This window comes from Triticum aestivum, chromosome 3B (assembly GCF_018294505.1).
Source record: "Triticum aestivum cultivar Chinese Spring chromosome 3B, IWGSC CS RefSeq v2.1, whole genome shotgun sequence".
NCBI lineage: Eukaryota > Viridiplantae > Streptophyta > Magnoliopsida > Poales > Poaceae > Triticum > Triticum aestivum.
Genome location: NC_057801.1, coordinates 604,740,328 through 604,756,846, shown reverse-complemented (window position 1 = coordinate 604,756,846; position 16,519 = coordinate 604,740,328). Strand labels below are relative to the sequence as shown.

At 44.3% G+C, this 16,519-nt stretch overlaps 1 long non-coding RNA gene across 10 annotated transcripts; it reads left to right on the top strand.

Moving 5' to 3' along the window:
• The first annotated feature begins 495 nt into the window (after positions 1–495).
• On the top strand, positions 496–12,564 carry LOC123071223 (uncharacterized). Of its 10 annotated transcripts, XR_006434191.1 has the most exons (11): positions 497–2,717; positions 3,351–3,915; positions 4,008–4,624; positions 6,627–6,714; positions 8,977–9,136; positions 9,263–9,317; positions 9,514–9,973; positions 10,332–10,460; positions 10,557–10,726; positions 10,809–10,947; positions 12,271–12,564. It is a non-coding gene; the product is annotated as an uncharacterized lncRNA (long non-coding RNA). The 10 variants fall into 10 exon arrangements; XR_006434195.1 differs by lacking the exon at positions 12,271–12,564 and having other exon boundaries at positions 498–1,771; positions 2,599–2,717; positions 10,557–10,875; XR_006434190.1 differs by lacking the exon at positions 12,271–12,564 and having other exon boundaries at positions 498–2,717; positions 9,514–9,713; positions 9,802–9,973; positions 10,557–10,875.
• The last annotated feature ends 3,955 nt before the right edge of the window (positions 12,565–16,519 follow it).

Here is a 16,519-nt window from a genome sequence, read left to right as displayed (position 1 = left end):
TAATGCAACTATGACCAGATGAGTTTGAGCCATTTTGAACCAAAGATTCGAATTACAAACCCATATATGATCTTAAATAGTGCTTTATCATGTTCTGCACCAAACAGCAAGTTAAGTTGTTTAAACATGCATGAAACCAGTACAGATGGATAGATTGGATTTTTCTAATCATTTTTCATATATAACACTTTGCATTTGGAGTTACAGATTAATTTCTATAAATTTTTGAAGTTTGCACTATTTTTTGGAATTTCCTTAATTTAAAACAAAATAGAGGCTAGGCAACTCACCTCCAGAAGGCTTCCCCGATTGGGGCCTCGTTGGCCGTCCGATCTGCCCCTCCAGCTCAGTTGCACCGTTGGATCTTTACTTGTGGTTAAATCATTTTTCACCTCGCAGTCATTTTACTACCCAATGACAAGTGGGCTCGTCTCACGCTTGCAGTGGTGGGTCAGCAGCGGGTCATTTTCAGCCGGGTGAGCCTTTCCTCGCGCTCCCCACGTCGCGCGTCCCATGGCTTGCCTGGGGCTGGAGCGAGGAGCCCATTGGGCACGACCGCACCAACCCTAGCTCCCGATCCACAGCCATGCACTCCTCCCTCCTCCCTCTCACAGCCGCCACACCCCATTCCTCTCTTCCTCCTCCCTACTCCTTCCCGGATCCCTGCCACCGCCACACCCACTCGTCTCCTCCTCTCTCTTCTAGCTAACGCCTCCTTCATGATCTCTGCGTCAGCCGTAGCGCGAGAGGAGCAGCGGCAGCGGAGATGCTCCGATGGCGGCGTCGAGTTGTGAAGCGGCGGTGCCCGGGCGCGAGTCGACAGAAGCCGGAGCGGCTACTCCGGGCCCCGATCTGGGGGGGTTTGGTTCCAGGGCACCGACAGCTTCTTTGTCTATGACGCGGGGCCGTGTCGCCGGGGGAAGCCTTGGATCCATGCAGGGGGGCTCCCCGGGGGGCGCAGAGGAGGGGGTTGGACGAGCGGGTGAGGATGCGTGAGGCCAGAAGGAGTTTGGGGTTGCCAGAGAAGCATAGCCCGCACGGGGGCTAGTCATCGCTAGAGCAGAGGGGAGGAGGTCGATGCAGGGGACGCCATGGATGGTCGGGGCGCTGGCTCCTCCTTTCCCCGTGCCACGGCTGCCCAGATCCGGCGATCCCCTCCCACTCTGGCATCCAGGTTGGTTGACTCGATCTCTCAATCACCCCACCGCCGCGCTGCACACCGTCGTCAAGGACCAAGCCGCCGCCGCCACAGTGTCCTCCTCCTCGGTGGCCGCGGGTGCCCTGGCCGCCAAGCTGCCCATTCTTATCTTTCTGGAGGCAATCTGGTAGTGCTGAGCGCACGATGATGCTGTCACGGTATCCCCCTCCCCGGTGTTCTTAGATCCAGCAGTAGCTCAACGCAGGAAAGCCGGTTGTGCTCGATCTGCTCCCCTCCTTCGCCTCACAGGCTCAGCAAGCAGGAACAATGTTAGCTCTGTTTCTCCCACTCCCCTCCCCCCTCTCCCTCCTATAGATTTATCTCTAATGGCAACGCCTATGGGTTCGGTGTATCATAGCTTTTTTTTCTTTCTTCCAACTGAAGCCTGCTCTCATTATGCCTGCCACCTCTCTATGAGATCAGTAGGTTTGATCGCCTTGTCTGCAATTTGGCTGATTCCAGTTAGTATTCTTGTTCTTTATGGGAGATACGAGTTTGGATGTAGCTCACTGGCCAGGAGACCTGCGATGCCAGCAGACCAATCTAGATCTGCACGTGTTGAATATGCAAACAGTTATGTAATATGTGCAGTTTACTTGCTCTATTTTTACGGGGATTTTGGAATTTTCCATACATGCATGTCCCAGATCCGTTCTGTGATTTCCATTATCTATTTACTTGTGACCCAAGTGTGTCTTATTTCCATCTTTCTTTGTCTTGATATAGCTGAAGGTCAACTGCTAGCCCATCCGTGCAATTCACTAATTTAATTATGCCTGCTTGCTCGAAGTCTATTTTATAGATGGCCGGCATATTATCGTGGGAGGTGTTTAACTGTTTTCTCTGGAATAAACTGAAAGCTGGTTATTTTGAAAATGCATCATACCGCGTTGATTTATAATAAGATTGTTACGCATCATCAGTTTTTGGCATATGCTTTTGAATTATATATCGCCATGCCAAGTTGCCAACTAACTGATACATGGTTATGGTTGAGGAACAATGTTGAGCAGTACAAGGTTACACCATCACAGTTCAAACACATCTTTTTTGGTTGATAGTTTTTGAGATAGCTTACTGCTTATGCCCAATGGGAGTTTAATTGGGCATCTTTAATATTCTAAGAATCACACCGGCGCAGCACACTTAGGTTGTTTCCAGATCTGATGTTTGTCTAAGTCACCAAGTTAACCCACAAGAATTTGTTTACTTTCTTGGCTATTGTGGTTAAAGGCATCCTTTTATTAGAGCTATATATAGTTTTTGGACATGTTCCAGTTTGGTTATTTTTTTATGGATTTTGAATATGTTTCAATTTGATCACTTTTGAGACTCAGTTAGAATAGATAATTTTTGTTTCTTTACCATATAGTTCCTAATCAGAAAAGCCTCATCTGCAGGTTGGAGGCATTGGCGTGAAGGTGTCATGAGTTATCTGCAAGGGCATTGTTGTGACGTGCTCCTCCATGTCTCCCGCGAGTTCTTGGTGTGGCGATCATGGCTCCAGAGAGCATAAAATGTATGCATTGGAGGTGGTAGCATTGCTAAAGATCTACATATTGTAGCAGTAGTTTTTACTGTGAAACATAAGCTCTTTTTACAGTGCAATTATTAAATTGTAGTAGTAGTTTTTCTTGCAGCTTGTAGTAGTAGTTTTTCTTGTCAAAATCGGTCCTTTCTCTGTACTTGTTGATCTTTTTAGTCTGAATTTTCCAGCCAATTCAGGATTTTTGTTTTGCAACATTATGGACGATGCATGTCTTTTATATTGGCTTGGATTGCAAGCTCTTCTTTACATTGGTGACACATATGACCTACAGCGTTGAATCAGTTGTATTTTTGGTTGAATTTCAAATCAAAAGTCTTGAATTACAGTTTCAGTTCTTTCTACTTAGCTTGGCAATCAGTTAACTATCCAAGTACAGCTTACTGAATGGCATGTGTTGTCATGAATGAAAGTTGGTCCAGTCCAACTTGTCATTTTTTTATTGGGTCTAAAATTTGACTGAACCTGAACTGAAGTTTAGCTCAGCCTCATTTGACAAACAGATACACACACAACGTAGAATATATATATACGTTCTTGAATGATATGCTATATATATACCTTCATCCACACTGTCTGATTACCAGTGCTTTTTGTTGTTGTTAGCGACATCATGGATGTCGGTGGCAGAATGACGGAGGAGCGGGAGAAGCAGGAGCTGCTCGGACACGCTAGCGCAAGTGAGATCTTCCAGCATGCACCAACGGACAAGCCGGCATTCATGCTGGCCCATATCAAGGAGGCAATCCCACCTCACTGCTTCCAGTGCTCGTTGATCAAGTCCTTCTCCTATGTGGTCTATGACCTCGTCATCAGCGCGTCCCTCCTGTACGCCGCGTTGGTCTGGATCCCAACACTCTCGAGCATGCAACAGTTGGGCGCCCGTCCGCTCTACTGGGTGCCTCATTTTGATTTTCTTACCTTGGTGGGTTTGTATTCAGAAAATTAATTTGCCTATTTTTGCTTTTTAATCTGTGTTGGGAGAAAGATGTTCCTCTTTGTTGAGAAAATGTTTATTGTATGGACCATACAAAGTTCTTTCTCCAAATGTTATTGTGTGGTGCAACTATGATCTGTTTTCCTTGTGCAGAGGGCTGCGACGAGGCAAACAGGTGGCGGGCGGCAACAATAGGGGTTGGCGGATGCTCCGAGACCAATAGCCTACTTAGTGGTATGCCTCCCTGTTCGTTTTTTGGTGTTTCCTCAAGATTGGTGTCGTGCAGTTCTGAGTTGTTTTGTGTGCGTGTGTGTTGTGTGATGCAGATGGGAAGGAGGATCCGACAAGTTAGCCCCCACAATTGTGTTGTTGGAGAACTTCTGCGGGCTCAGTAAAATAATGAATCTTCGTCTCCGATGTTTTCTCTTGAAAATGGAGCGCGGATCGCAGGAGCAAGGAGCTGGTCGAGTGTAGTGAACAAGCAATCAACGCGGCACATTTGGAAGTTGTGAGAGATGTGAATGGCACCGGTCTTGTCATACTAATGAGCAGGAGCACCGGCCACATTACTCTTCATGCCACTCTGAGCAGTCGGCTGCTGCTTGAGATTGATTTCCATGTTCAAGGGAAGGGAGACCGGATTGAGTTCCTGTATATGCAATAAGAAGGGGCATTGTCGTGGTTGTTGCTGAAGGTGTTGGTCAGGAGCTGATTACCGGGACTGATGTATGTCAACATGCTGTTCCTTAACGTTGGCCCTCTTCTATAAAGTTCACATGCAACTCTCCTCCACGGTTAGAAAAAACTAATTTAAACATTTTGTTTCTTTGATGGTTACTCATTTCTCTTACCATTGTTGTATCAAAACAATTGTATTTTTGCTGATGGCCGCTTGGGCTCATTTTCGAAGAGAATGAGATGTGGAATAAACTACTCTGAAATGGTTGGTTCCCTTCAAACAATTTATTAGCTAACTAATTTTGGTTGTTGTTGCACATGATACAATTGTGCTCTGTTGTTGCCATCTTGCATTTCATGTGAGCTTAAATAGACAATCAATTAAACTTTTACTAAGTTCTTACCGTATGTATTTGCTCAAACAGTTACTGAAAAAATGCAAATATTTTTAGCAAGTACATGGTTTTAAATGGGACTCGGTGCCTTTTAGCGCAATGGGCAGTGTTGTACAAATATAATTTTTTGGTGCAAGGTTATACATTTTTTTCAAACTTGGATTACATAATGTGAAAGACATTTTCAAAAGAGTATGGTTTAATATATGGGCTTTTTAGAACGAGTATTGAAGTCCTTGCAAAATGAAACTATTTTCATCGACAACATGGCTTTGGCGGGTCTCTGCGCCATTTGGCGCAACGGATGAGAAATTGCACCGGTCGGCGGCTGAGGAAACGCCTCTGTCACCCAGCTGAGGAACCGGGAAAGAAATGAAGGGGATAGACAGTCTCTGCTGGATCCGCCCCCTGCCGCTTCATATTCAGCACCTCACAGGCCACAAACATCGCTCTACATGGGCTGGGCTAAATAACATATGGGATATCCTAATACCTCTTGATCCCTATATCTCCGTATATGCACAACAAAGACACGTTTTTTTTCTTAGGTTTCTTATCTTTTTCCCTCTTTTTGCAGGAAAAAGATGCACGGCCAGGTTTCTCATCATGATAACCATGTTTTCAAACTTGCTAAAAAATACAACCATGCCAACTTTACTCCCTCATCATAGTGGCCATATTTTCAAACTGAACATATTCATATTATGCAAAGTTTTCCTTTTCCCAAACTATGATTTAACAACGTAATAAACTTGTTTAAAAAATAGCATGATTTAGTTGAAGGTTCTTGCAGCATGAAACTATTTTCATCGACAACATGTCTTCAACAGGTCTCTGCGCCATTTGGCGCAACGGGTCAACTAGTTTAAAACAAAAAAGAGGCTAGCCAACTCCCCTCCAAAACGCTCCCCCGATTGCAGCTTCGTCGGTCGTCCGATCTACCTTTCTGGCGTGCCTGAGCCATTGGATCTTCACAACAATTAAAATCAATTTTCACTTCACAGTCATTTCCACTGGCCTATGACGGGTAGGCTCGTCTCGTGCTCTGGTTGGCTGGGTCAGTCATGGCCGTGTGCAGACGGTTTTAACCAATCCGCTCCACGCTTCCGCAGCCAATCCGCCTCGTCCCACTCCCGCACCAGCCGTCACACAAACCCTAGCCTTGTTTTCCCTCGATCCCCACAGCCTCCCGCTCCCCTCCTCCATCCCCCTCCTCGCGTCACCACGGCCTCTGCCCTGGAGCCCCACCGCCGCCTCTCCTCCACCCCCTCCTTGCGTCGCCACGGCCTCCACCCTAGAGTCCCGTCGTCGCCTGCTATTCCTCCTCCACCACGCTAGCCCCTCTACCTCGTCTTCCTTCTCTTCGTTGTTGGATCCAGATCGAGCGTGGGTTAGGCGAGCCTAGTGGTGGGGTGAAGGGGCAGGGGAAGAGGAGGTGGGAAACTAGGTGAAGGAGCAGGTCGGCCCTCCTGGAGGCAGCGCCGCCGCCCAGCCAGGGAGGAGGCCAGGCTCTCCTCCAGGCTCGCCTCTGCTTTGCCCTGAGCGGCGGCAGCACCTATGCCTCCACCCAACCTTCTTTTCCATGCCTCTTCCTTGGCATGACAGGCAGATTTTGGGGATGGGGAGACCCCATGGTGAGCTTCTCCTTCGCTCCTGATCCCTTTTTCTACACACACATCTATGGATTTGTGATCTCTCTCTCTCTGCACACACATATCTACAAGATTTGTGTAGCCTAAATGCCTCTGTACCATGTAAGCAGGCCCAACCTAATGCACACCATCTTCCTGATGAATGGCTAAATGGTTTTTTTTGTTGCCATACAGGATCCCTTCTAATTGGTGCTCTATGTGTGCTTTTGTTTTGTTGCAGAATAATAATTCAAGTGGGCGGCTGATGCGCCTTGTTGTTTAGCGGTATGATCTATGATGGTCGGCGAAAGTATGTTCTATATTGCAAGGTGATGGGCTGCTGATTTTTGTTGCCCACTTCTGCTAATTTCTATCGACTTCTACTTAATCTGATATCTGTTGTGTAAGTAATGCACTAATTCAGTTCATGACACCAAGTTGCATCTGTACAAAGTGCAGACTTTAAAATAGTTTAGAACAGAACAATTAGATGCTTTTAGTTCCAAGTGCATGGATGCTTTGGTCAATGGTTCAAAATGCATTGCCCATATAGTTATGTTGACATGTTTGCTAGAGGGATCAGAATGGTCTCCGAGTGGTTCAAAACTAAAGGCAGCACAAAGGTATCACATTTGTAATATCATGCATATGCAAGAGCTCATCAGTCTGGGGACCTAAATTTCTCCCCAACTTATCTCTTTTTGTTCAGTCCATAATTTCAGGTCTCCTATTGTTTATGTTACCATGGTTTGATCTTTATTTACGAAGGAAGGTGAAAGGGACATCTATAAGATGGCTAAGATCCGGGAGAGGAAGACGAGGGATATTGGCCAAGTCAAATGCATCAAGGACGGAGCAGGCCAACTCTTGGTGAAGGACGAAGAGATTAAGCATAGATGGCGGGAGTACTTCGACAAGCTGTTCAATGGGGAGAATGAGAGTTCTACCATTGAACTGAATGACTCCTTTGATGAGACCAGCATGCGTTTTGTGCGGCGCATCCAGGAGTCTGAGGTGAAGGAGGCTTTAAAAAGGATGAAAGGAGGCAAGGCGATGGGCCCTGATTGTATCCCCATTGAGGTGTGGAAAGGTCTCGGGGACATAGCGATAGTATGGCTAACCAAGCTTTTCAACCTCATTTTTCGGGCAAACAAGATGCTAGAAGAATGGAGACGGAGTATATTAGTACCAATCTTCAAGAACAAGGGGGATGTTCAGAGTTGTACTAATTACCGTGGAATTAAGCTGATGAGCCATACAATGAAGCTATGGGAGAGAGTCATTGAGCACCGCTTAAGAAGAATGACAAGCGTGACCAAAAATCAGTTTGGTTTCATGCCTGGGAGGTCGACCATGGAAGCCATTTTCTTGGTACGACAACTTATGGAGAGATATAGGGAGCATAAGAAGGACTTGCATATGGTGTTCATTGACTTGGAGAAGGCCTATGATAAGATACCGCGGAATGTCATGTGGTGGGCCTTGGAGAAACACAAAGTCCCAGCAAAGTACATTACCCTCATCAAGGACATGTACAATAATGTTGTGACAAGTGTTCGAACAAGTGATGTCGACACCGATGACTTCCCGATTAAGATAGGACTGCATCAGGGGTTAGCTTTGAGCCCTTATCTTTTTGCATTGGTGATGGATGAGGTCACAAGGGGTATACAAGGAGATATCCCATGGTGTATGCTCTTTGCGGATGATGTGGTGCTAGTTGACGATAGTAGGACGGGGGTAAATAGGAAGTTAGAGTTATGGAGACAAACCTTGGAATCAAAAGGGTTTAGGCTTAGTAGAACTAAAACCGAGTACATGATGTGCGGTTTCAGTACTACTAGCTGTGAGGAGGAGGAGGTTAGCCTTGATGGCCAGGTGGTACCTCGGAAGGACACCTTTCGGTATTTGGGGTCAATGTTGCAGGAGGATGGGGGTATTGATGAAGATGTGAACCATCGAATCAAAGCCGGATGGATGAAGTGGTGCCAAGCTTCTGGCATTCTCTGTGACAAGAGAGTGCCACAAAAGCTAAAAGAGAGATTGAGTACCCAAAAGGTAGCAGAGATATGGCAAGTTCTACAGGACGGCGGTTCGACCCGCAATGTTGTATGGCGCGGAGTGTTGGCCGACTAAAAGGCGACATGTTCAACAGTTAGGTGTGGCGGAGATGCGTATGTTGAGATGGATGTGTGGCCACACGAGGAAGGATCGAGTCCGGAATGATGATATACGAGATAGAGTTGGGGTAGCACCAATAGAGGAGAAGCTTGTCCAACATCGTTTGAGATGGTTTGGGCATATTCAGCGCAGGCCTCCAGAAACTCCAGTGCATAGCGGACGGCTAAAGCGTGCGGAGAATGTCAAGAGAGGGCGGGGTCGACCGATTTTGACATGCGAGGAGTCCGTTAAGAGAGACCTGAAGGATTGGAGTATCGACAAAGAGCTAGCTATGGACAGGGGTGCGTGGAAGCTTGCTATCCATGTGCCAGAGCCATGAGTTGGTTGCGAGATCTTATGAGTTTCACCTCTAGCCTACCCCAACTTGTTTGGGACTAAAGGCTTTGTTGTTGTTGTTGTTGTTGTTGCAGATGGTGGCCGCTGATGTCAAGCCTCTCGAGATCTGAGAGCCTCCTCCAACTTCCCCTCCCCACCAAGGATGACGTAGTAACCACATGCAGAATTACCTACAACTTGAGTAGATGCACATTATTCACTTCATATTCCAATGGTTTTACTTCCACATCACAGGTTTGTTTATATTAAATCACAGAAATTCATGAGCTTGCTTGGTTACTATGGAGAAGGGCATTCTTTCAAGGAGCTGTAAGTTTTTTGAATATGCTCCTTATTGGACACTTTTTTTGGTATGTACAGGATTTGTTGAGAATGGGTGTGAGAAAATTAACCATTTGGTGGATTTATATGCATGGTATGTTTAGTTTCAAGATAATTGATGGAACTGCTTTATTCCTTGTTGTGTACTCCCTCCGTCCCACAATATAAGAGCATTTTTCAACCTAACATAGCTTGCAAAACGCTCTTATATTGTGGGACAGAGGGAGTACTTTTTTTAGAACAGTATTCCTTTTTTTGTACTGATTGAATGATCTGCTCACACCATGCAGGTACTCAGACATAGTGAAAGCAAAGACTGAAAGGTTTCGATTTAGATGATTTGGAGGTGCCTTGTCCATCTTCTTATCTCCAGGTCAAAATTAAGCAGATGTTTTATTGCTAAAGGACATGCTCTTACTATCTGAGATGGATGATGATGCGCGGTACAACCAAAAATTCTGAGTTGGGCTTTACACACTTCAGTGGGCAAGTGAATTCCCAGTTTTTCTTCTTTCCCCTGTTACTTCTCTATTGTACAAAGAGCAATGAGTTTATATTAGCTGAATCCTGAATGTTAGATTGGAATGCAAGAGTAGCATCACAACACGGGGGTGGAGACCTGAAGTGAAGCAGAGGGGCGGCGAACAAAGGAAATCAGAGTCGTGCTAGATGTGAACAATGTCGCAGATACTCGGACTGGTAGCCAAGATGATTATTCTCAATAACAATGCAGATTTGATCCTTCCGTAGGTAGATAAAGCATGTTGGTTTGGTCACCTTGTTTCTGATTTTGTTTGCAATTGGCAAACTCTATTATTTCTAATTACATGCATTTCAAATCTACTGTAGTGTTTCCTCGAATGTAATCTGGAGTGGGATTGTGCATAAGAAGAAAATGGGCATTAGAAATCTCTTGAAACTGCGATCATATTCCAGAACCAAAGTTATTCACGTTTACATAATAAGAATTTTTCATTTATTTAATGCTTATTCATGTTAACTGTCTGAATGAGCTCATCAGTTCCATTGTTCTAGGTTAGCCATCAAACAGATAACCTATTTATTTCTTGTCCTTACTAGAGGAATGCTGCTTATGCCTTCTTTCCAGATACTGTCTGAGTTGTGATGCTCTCCATCATGCACACGTGGTATCATTTTGGGAAGTGAACCTATTTGCCCACCTGATTGCTTTCAGTACAAGGGAACAGTTGATGTATTCTTGAAAGTTGTTAGACAGGTAATGCAGCGCAAATGCCATTTGCTAATTTCTTATGTTAGTACTAACATCCTGTGGATACTGATACTTGATATATTTGCTAATCGGTTGTTTCAGGAAGGATTTGGTAGATTATGGAGAGGTACAAATGCTGGCTTGGCATTAGCTATATCAACTGTGGGTCTCTTGCTCTGTCACACTGCATTTTGTTGTGCTTTTTGTTGCGTTTTATTTAAAAAATCTTCTGTGAAATCTGTATAATCATATTAGTAGCTCCAACCTCTCAGGTATGTGTGGAGTAGGCACTAGCTTGCGCTTCTCCATGTCATTTGTACCTGTTTTTCAGGAATTAATTCGATGTTTTTACAGATCTACTGATACATTTATAACTCATCTTAATAGAAGAAGCCATATATGAAATCAGAACATTTTTCTATTTAAATATATCCAAAGGATGATAATTGGTCGTGTCAAGATGAGTGCACGAGAAGGATTGTGAAAAAGAAAGGTGAAAAGGGTTCTGAGTATTCTTTCCTCACTTTTCATGACATGAATATGTCCTTTAGTTCTTGTTATTCATATTAAAGAAAGCGAAAAGTAATAATTATGCATATTTTAAAAATTTGTGTTCTACAGTTCAATCAATGAGACCATAATTTAGTGGCAAAGCATATTAAACAGTATAGATGTTGCCCACACATGATCGCCCATGGGGAAGCCCAGATCCATCATGTCGCTTTGCGTGGAAAGCGATTCAATTCTCTATTTTCCCTGTATATAGAGTATCATGGTTCCACTATAGTGCTCATAGATCTTGTATGTGTATCGCCAATTTGATTCGCAAGGATTTTTTTACCGGAATAACATGTTAGGGCACGACTATTCTAAGTTTAACATGTTATGTATGCGGACGCACAACAATAACAAAAGATATGGTTTAGTCATGCACATGACTACTAATCACAAAAAGAGTTAGGGACAAGTTTACTATTGTGATTTTCAGCAACCGGAATAGAAGCAGAGTTAACTAATGATTTTAAGCTACACTTTAGCCTTGTTCTGATAACTAGAGCTGCCATGATGTTGCTCTATTATAAGTGTCTTGCTTACACTAGTTGAAATAATGCATGGTTGTCTTTTCTTTTGTTTGCACTGTAGGCAATGTGTGGTAGAAGCTGTAACAATGTAGAGTCCTGTATATTTTTTAAATTCATAATTGGCAGTGTCAATTTCTCATGTGTGATGCAACATGAATCATAGTGAGCTTATTTCTTTGCACACTTGGTGTATCCTCTTCACATCTTCTGTACAGGTTGTAGAATGGAAAGATCAGTATGGTGGTACTGTATTAAATCAATTACATAGGCTTGGAGCCTCCCTTGATTGGACCCATGAGATAAACTTCTTATTTTCCTTAGTTAAGAAAAATAGTGAAAACAATGTATTGTCTATAGTTCCAATTCCTAATGTGAACTTAATGTTAGCCTTGTGCGTCAGTGCTTTACAATGGACGAGAAAAGGTCAAAAGCTGTAACTTAAGCTTTTGTTAGGTTGTATAAAGATGGCCTTATTTATAAGTTAGTATCCTCGCCTTTCGTTGTGCCTGTTAAGTAATTCTATGGTGCTTTACTTCTAAAAATATATATTCTTCATCATGTCTTTGAATTGTTAGCCTATCATTTTTTTTTCTTGTGGATGTTTTGATCATTTGCTGGGATTATCGCCTTGTGAATTGGGATTGCATGCTTCTAACTGTGATTTCTGACAAACGGTTTGGTCTTGCATGCATGACTAATGTCATTTTATTTGTTTGAATATGTTGTTTTATTAGGTTGATCATCTGGGTTTTAAAGAAGAAACTAAGCTAAATTAAGGTTCCTGGTTACAGCACGCACAATTTGGTGTCCTGATATCCTCTGTGTATCCTCTTGAAGGAGGATTGGGTGAGATTGTTGTTGCGACAAGAATTGGTACTAGGCTGGGTGATACAATAATAGATTTCATCCAAGGAATAACCAATTTAAATGTTCTGTTTCTTTGATGTTTACTCATTTCTCTTACCGTCGTTGCATCAAAACAATTGTATTTTCACCCTAAAAAAATAATTGTATTTTCGTTGATGGCCGCTTGGGATCATTTTTAAGAATGAGATGTCGGATAAACTACTCTGAAATGTTTGGTTCCCTTCAAACAATTTATTAGCTAACTAATTTTTGTTGCTGTTGCGCATGATACAATTGTACTCTATTGTTGCTAAACTTTTATTAAGTTCTTACTGTATTTATTTGCTCAAACAAAGTTACTAAAAAAATGCAAATATTTTTAACTTCCATTTGGCACAACGGGTCATGTTATACAATATTTTTTTGGCGTAACGGGTTATACAAATATAGTTTTTTTCAACTTGGATCTCGCAGTGTGATAAACATATTTTCAATATAGCATGGTTATCGAATATGTCCTTGCAAAATGAAACTATTTTCATCGACAACATGTCTTTAGCGGGTCTCTGCGCCATTTGGCGCAACGGGTCAACTAGTAAGAATAAATCCAGAAAAAGCAGTTACTGCGTCAGCATTGCGTCAGCACTACATTAGTAGGTCAATAGGGCGCCCAGGTCAAACCTGGCCGGTGGGACCCACTGGTCAGTGTCTCTGTTAGTTAATTATGTTAATTAGGGTTAGATTAAAACTAATCCAGGTTTGACCAGACGATGGGGCCCACATGTCAGTGACTCAGGGGAGTCAAACACGTGGTCAAACCACGCTGACTCGCTGATGTCTACTACACAACCTTCTTCTTGTAGACGTTGTTGGGCCTCCAAGTGCAGAGGTTGGTAGGACAGTAGCAAATTTCCCTCAAGTGGATGACCTAATTTTATCAATTCGTAGGAGGCGTAGGATGAAGATGGTCTCTCTCAAACAACCCGGCAACCAAATAACAAAGAGTCTTTTGTGTCCCCAACACACCCAATACAATGGTAAATTGTATAGGTGCACTAGTTCGGCGAAGAGATGGTGATACAAGTGCAATATGGATGATAGATATAGGTTTTTGTAATCTGAAAATATAAAAACAGCAAGGTAACCAATAATAAAAGTGAGCGTAAACGGTATTGCAATGGTAGGAAACAAGGCATAGGGTTCATACTTTCACTAGTGGAAGTTCTCTCAACAATAATAACATAATTGGATCATATAACTATCCCTCAACATGCAACAAAGAGTCACTCCAAAGCCACTAATAGCGGAGAACAAACGAAGAGATTATGGTAGGGTACGAAACCACCTCAAAGTTATCCTTTCTGTTCTATCTATTCAAGAGTCCATAGTAAAATAACATAAAGCTATTCTTTCCGTTCAATCTATCATAGAGTTCATACTAGAATAACACCTTAAGACACAAATCAACCAAAACCCTAATGTCACCTAGATACTCCATTGCCACCTCAAGTATCCGTGGGTATGATTATACGATATGCATCACACAATCTCAGATTCATCTATTCAACCAACACAAAGTACTTCAAAGAGTGCCCCAAAGTTTATACTGGAGAGTCAAGACGAAAACGGGTGCCAACCCCTATGCAAAGGTTCATGGGCGGAACCCGCAAGTTGATCACAAAAACATACATCAAGTGGATCACGTGATATCCCATTGTCACCACAGATAAGCACGGCAAGACATACATCAAGTGTTCTCAAATACTTAAAGACTCAATCCGAAAAGATAACTTCAAGAGGAAAACTCAATTCATCACAAGAGAGTAGAGGGGGAGAAACATCATAAGATCCAACTATAATAGCAAAGCTCGCGATACATCAAGATCGTGCCATAGAGAGAACACGAGAGAGAGAAAAATCAAACACATAGCTACTGGTACATACCCTCAGCCCCAAGGGTGAACTACTTCCTCCTTGTCATGGAGAGCGCCGGGATGATGAAGATGGCCACCGGTGAGGGATCCTCCCCTCCGGCAGGGTGCCGGAACAGGCTCCCGAGAGATTTTTGGTGGCTACAGAGGCTTCCGGCGGTGGAACTCCCGATCTATGTTCGTATTTGATGGTTTTAGGGTATATGGGAATATATAGGCGAAAGAAGTCAGTCGGGGGAGCCTCGAGGAGCCCACGAGACAGGGGGCGCGCCTAGGGGGTGGGCACGCCCTCCTATCTCCTGGCCTCCTTGAAGCTTCCCAGGCTTGTACTCCAAGTCTCCCGGATCATGTTCATTCCAAAAATCACGCTCCCGAAGGTTTCATTCCGTTTGGACTCCGTTTGATATTCCTTTTCTTCGAGATACTGAAATAGGCAATAAAACAGCAATATGGGTTGGGCCTCCGCTTAATAGGTTAGTCCCAAAAGTAATATAAAAGTGTATAATAAAGCCCATAAACATTCAAAATAGATAATAATATAGCATGAATGCTTCATAAATTATAGATACGCTGGAGACGTATCACTCGCTAGCGTTTAGCCACCGGTGACGTCCAGACATGGCGGAGGCTGCGGGATTTGCCCTTAGACGACCAAATGGACGGCAGAGACCATCTACGGGTAGCTGGGAGTGAGCCGCGTCGAGTGGTGGTGGTGGTGGAGCTCCAAGTCGCTGTAAACGACACCGGTGACGAGCTGTGAAGCTACTGGAGCTCGGGTGAAGTCGAGCTCATCATTGTAGTGGTCTTGGAGGCTCAAGGCCAGCTCCTACGTGGTCTAAGTGACGAGGTGAACTCGTTGGACATGGTGGTGTGGCTGTTGGATGGCCGGAGCATCGTCGGCGACGAGCTCAGGCGGCGGCGCGTGCGGTGTTGCTCGTTGCAGTCGAAGCAGAGGGCGGCAGCAAGAACAAGAGGGAGGGGAAGGGGCAGAAGCTCACGGCAAAGACGATGAGCTAGGCGGCGCGATCGGGGATGAACTGCTGCGATGGTTATGGCAAAGGGGATCTCCGGCGGTGGCGGAGTCGAGCGAAGTTGGTGAAGTGGCTTTGGGGCATGCGAGCGCTTGGGGCTCGGCCTGCTCGATGGAGAAGACGACGGTGAAGCTGCTGGACACGGTGAGACGGCGCAGAGATGGCGGTGGCTATGTCTACGACGGCGAGGTGGCAGCGGTTGCATCGGCCATGGTGGAGGGAAGCGAGGGAGAGGCGATGGGGAGAATGGACATGTCCAGGGGGTCAAGGGGGCGACGTGGAGGTCGTCCAACTCGTCCAGGGGTGAAGCGACAAGCAGGTGGCGCCGTGGCGAGCTCACGCTCGTCGGCGTCACCTTCCTGCCTGCCTAGCGGGGACGAAGCAGCTGGCTGGCATGGGCCAGCACAGTGCTGGGCCGCTAGGTGGGCTGGGTGGTGGGTTCGGCCAGGTAAGTGGCCTTTTCCATTTATTTCTGTTTTATTTTATTTCTTTAAGTTTGTTGCTTTTCTAAAAATACTTAGAATTCTTCAAAAATCACCAAACTACACATGGCCACTGTTTGGAATATATCCAACATGGAACATTTTAGTTTGGGATTATTTGAGAATTTGAAATATTTTATAGTATTCAAATGCCCAAATTCAAATAACTAATGATTTAATCCAGTGACCTTAGGATGGCATAGAAATTTGTGCACCATTTTTGGCAGTGGTTTAAGACCAAGGCAGAGATTGTGAACATTTTAGAAGGACATTTCAGGTTCATTGAAAATATTTTTAGTAAACCCTAGTTGGTTTCAGGGGTGCTTGCGGTTCTATCATCCCCATTTCAAGTTTCTGATGAAAGATAAACATGATGCAAGCAATCTAATGCATGAACTAGCTAGGATGTGATAACTCACCCCCACTCGAAAAAATCTCGTCCCGAGATTTACGATCCTCCAGGAAGAAAGCAGGATACTCGAGTCGAAGACGATCCTCCCTTTCCCAAGTTGCTTCTTTCTCAGAATGGTGCGACCATTGAACCTTGAGAAACTTGATGTTATGGCGTCGAGTGGTACGCTCGATTTGATCGAGGATACGAACGGGGTATTCTCGATAGATGAGATTGTGGCGCCCTCGATTCAATCGTACACTAATAATGCACACAAATGTGTACGATCAAGATCAGGGACT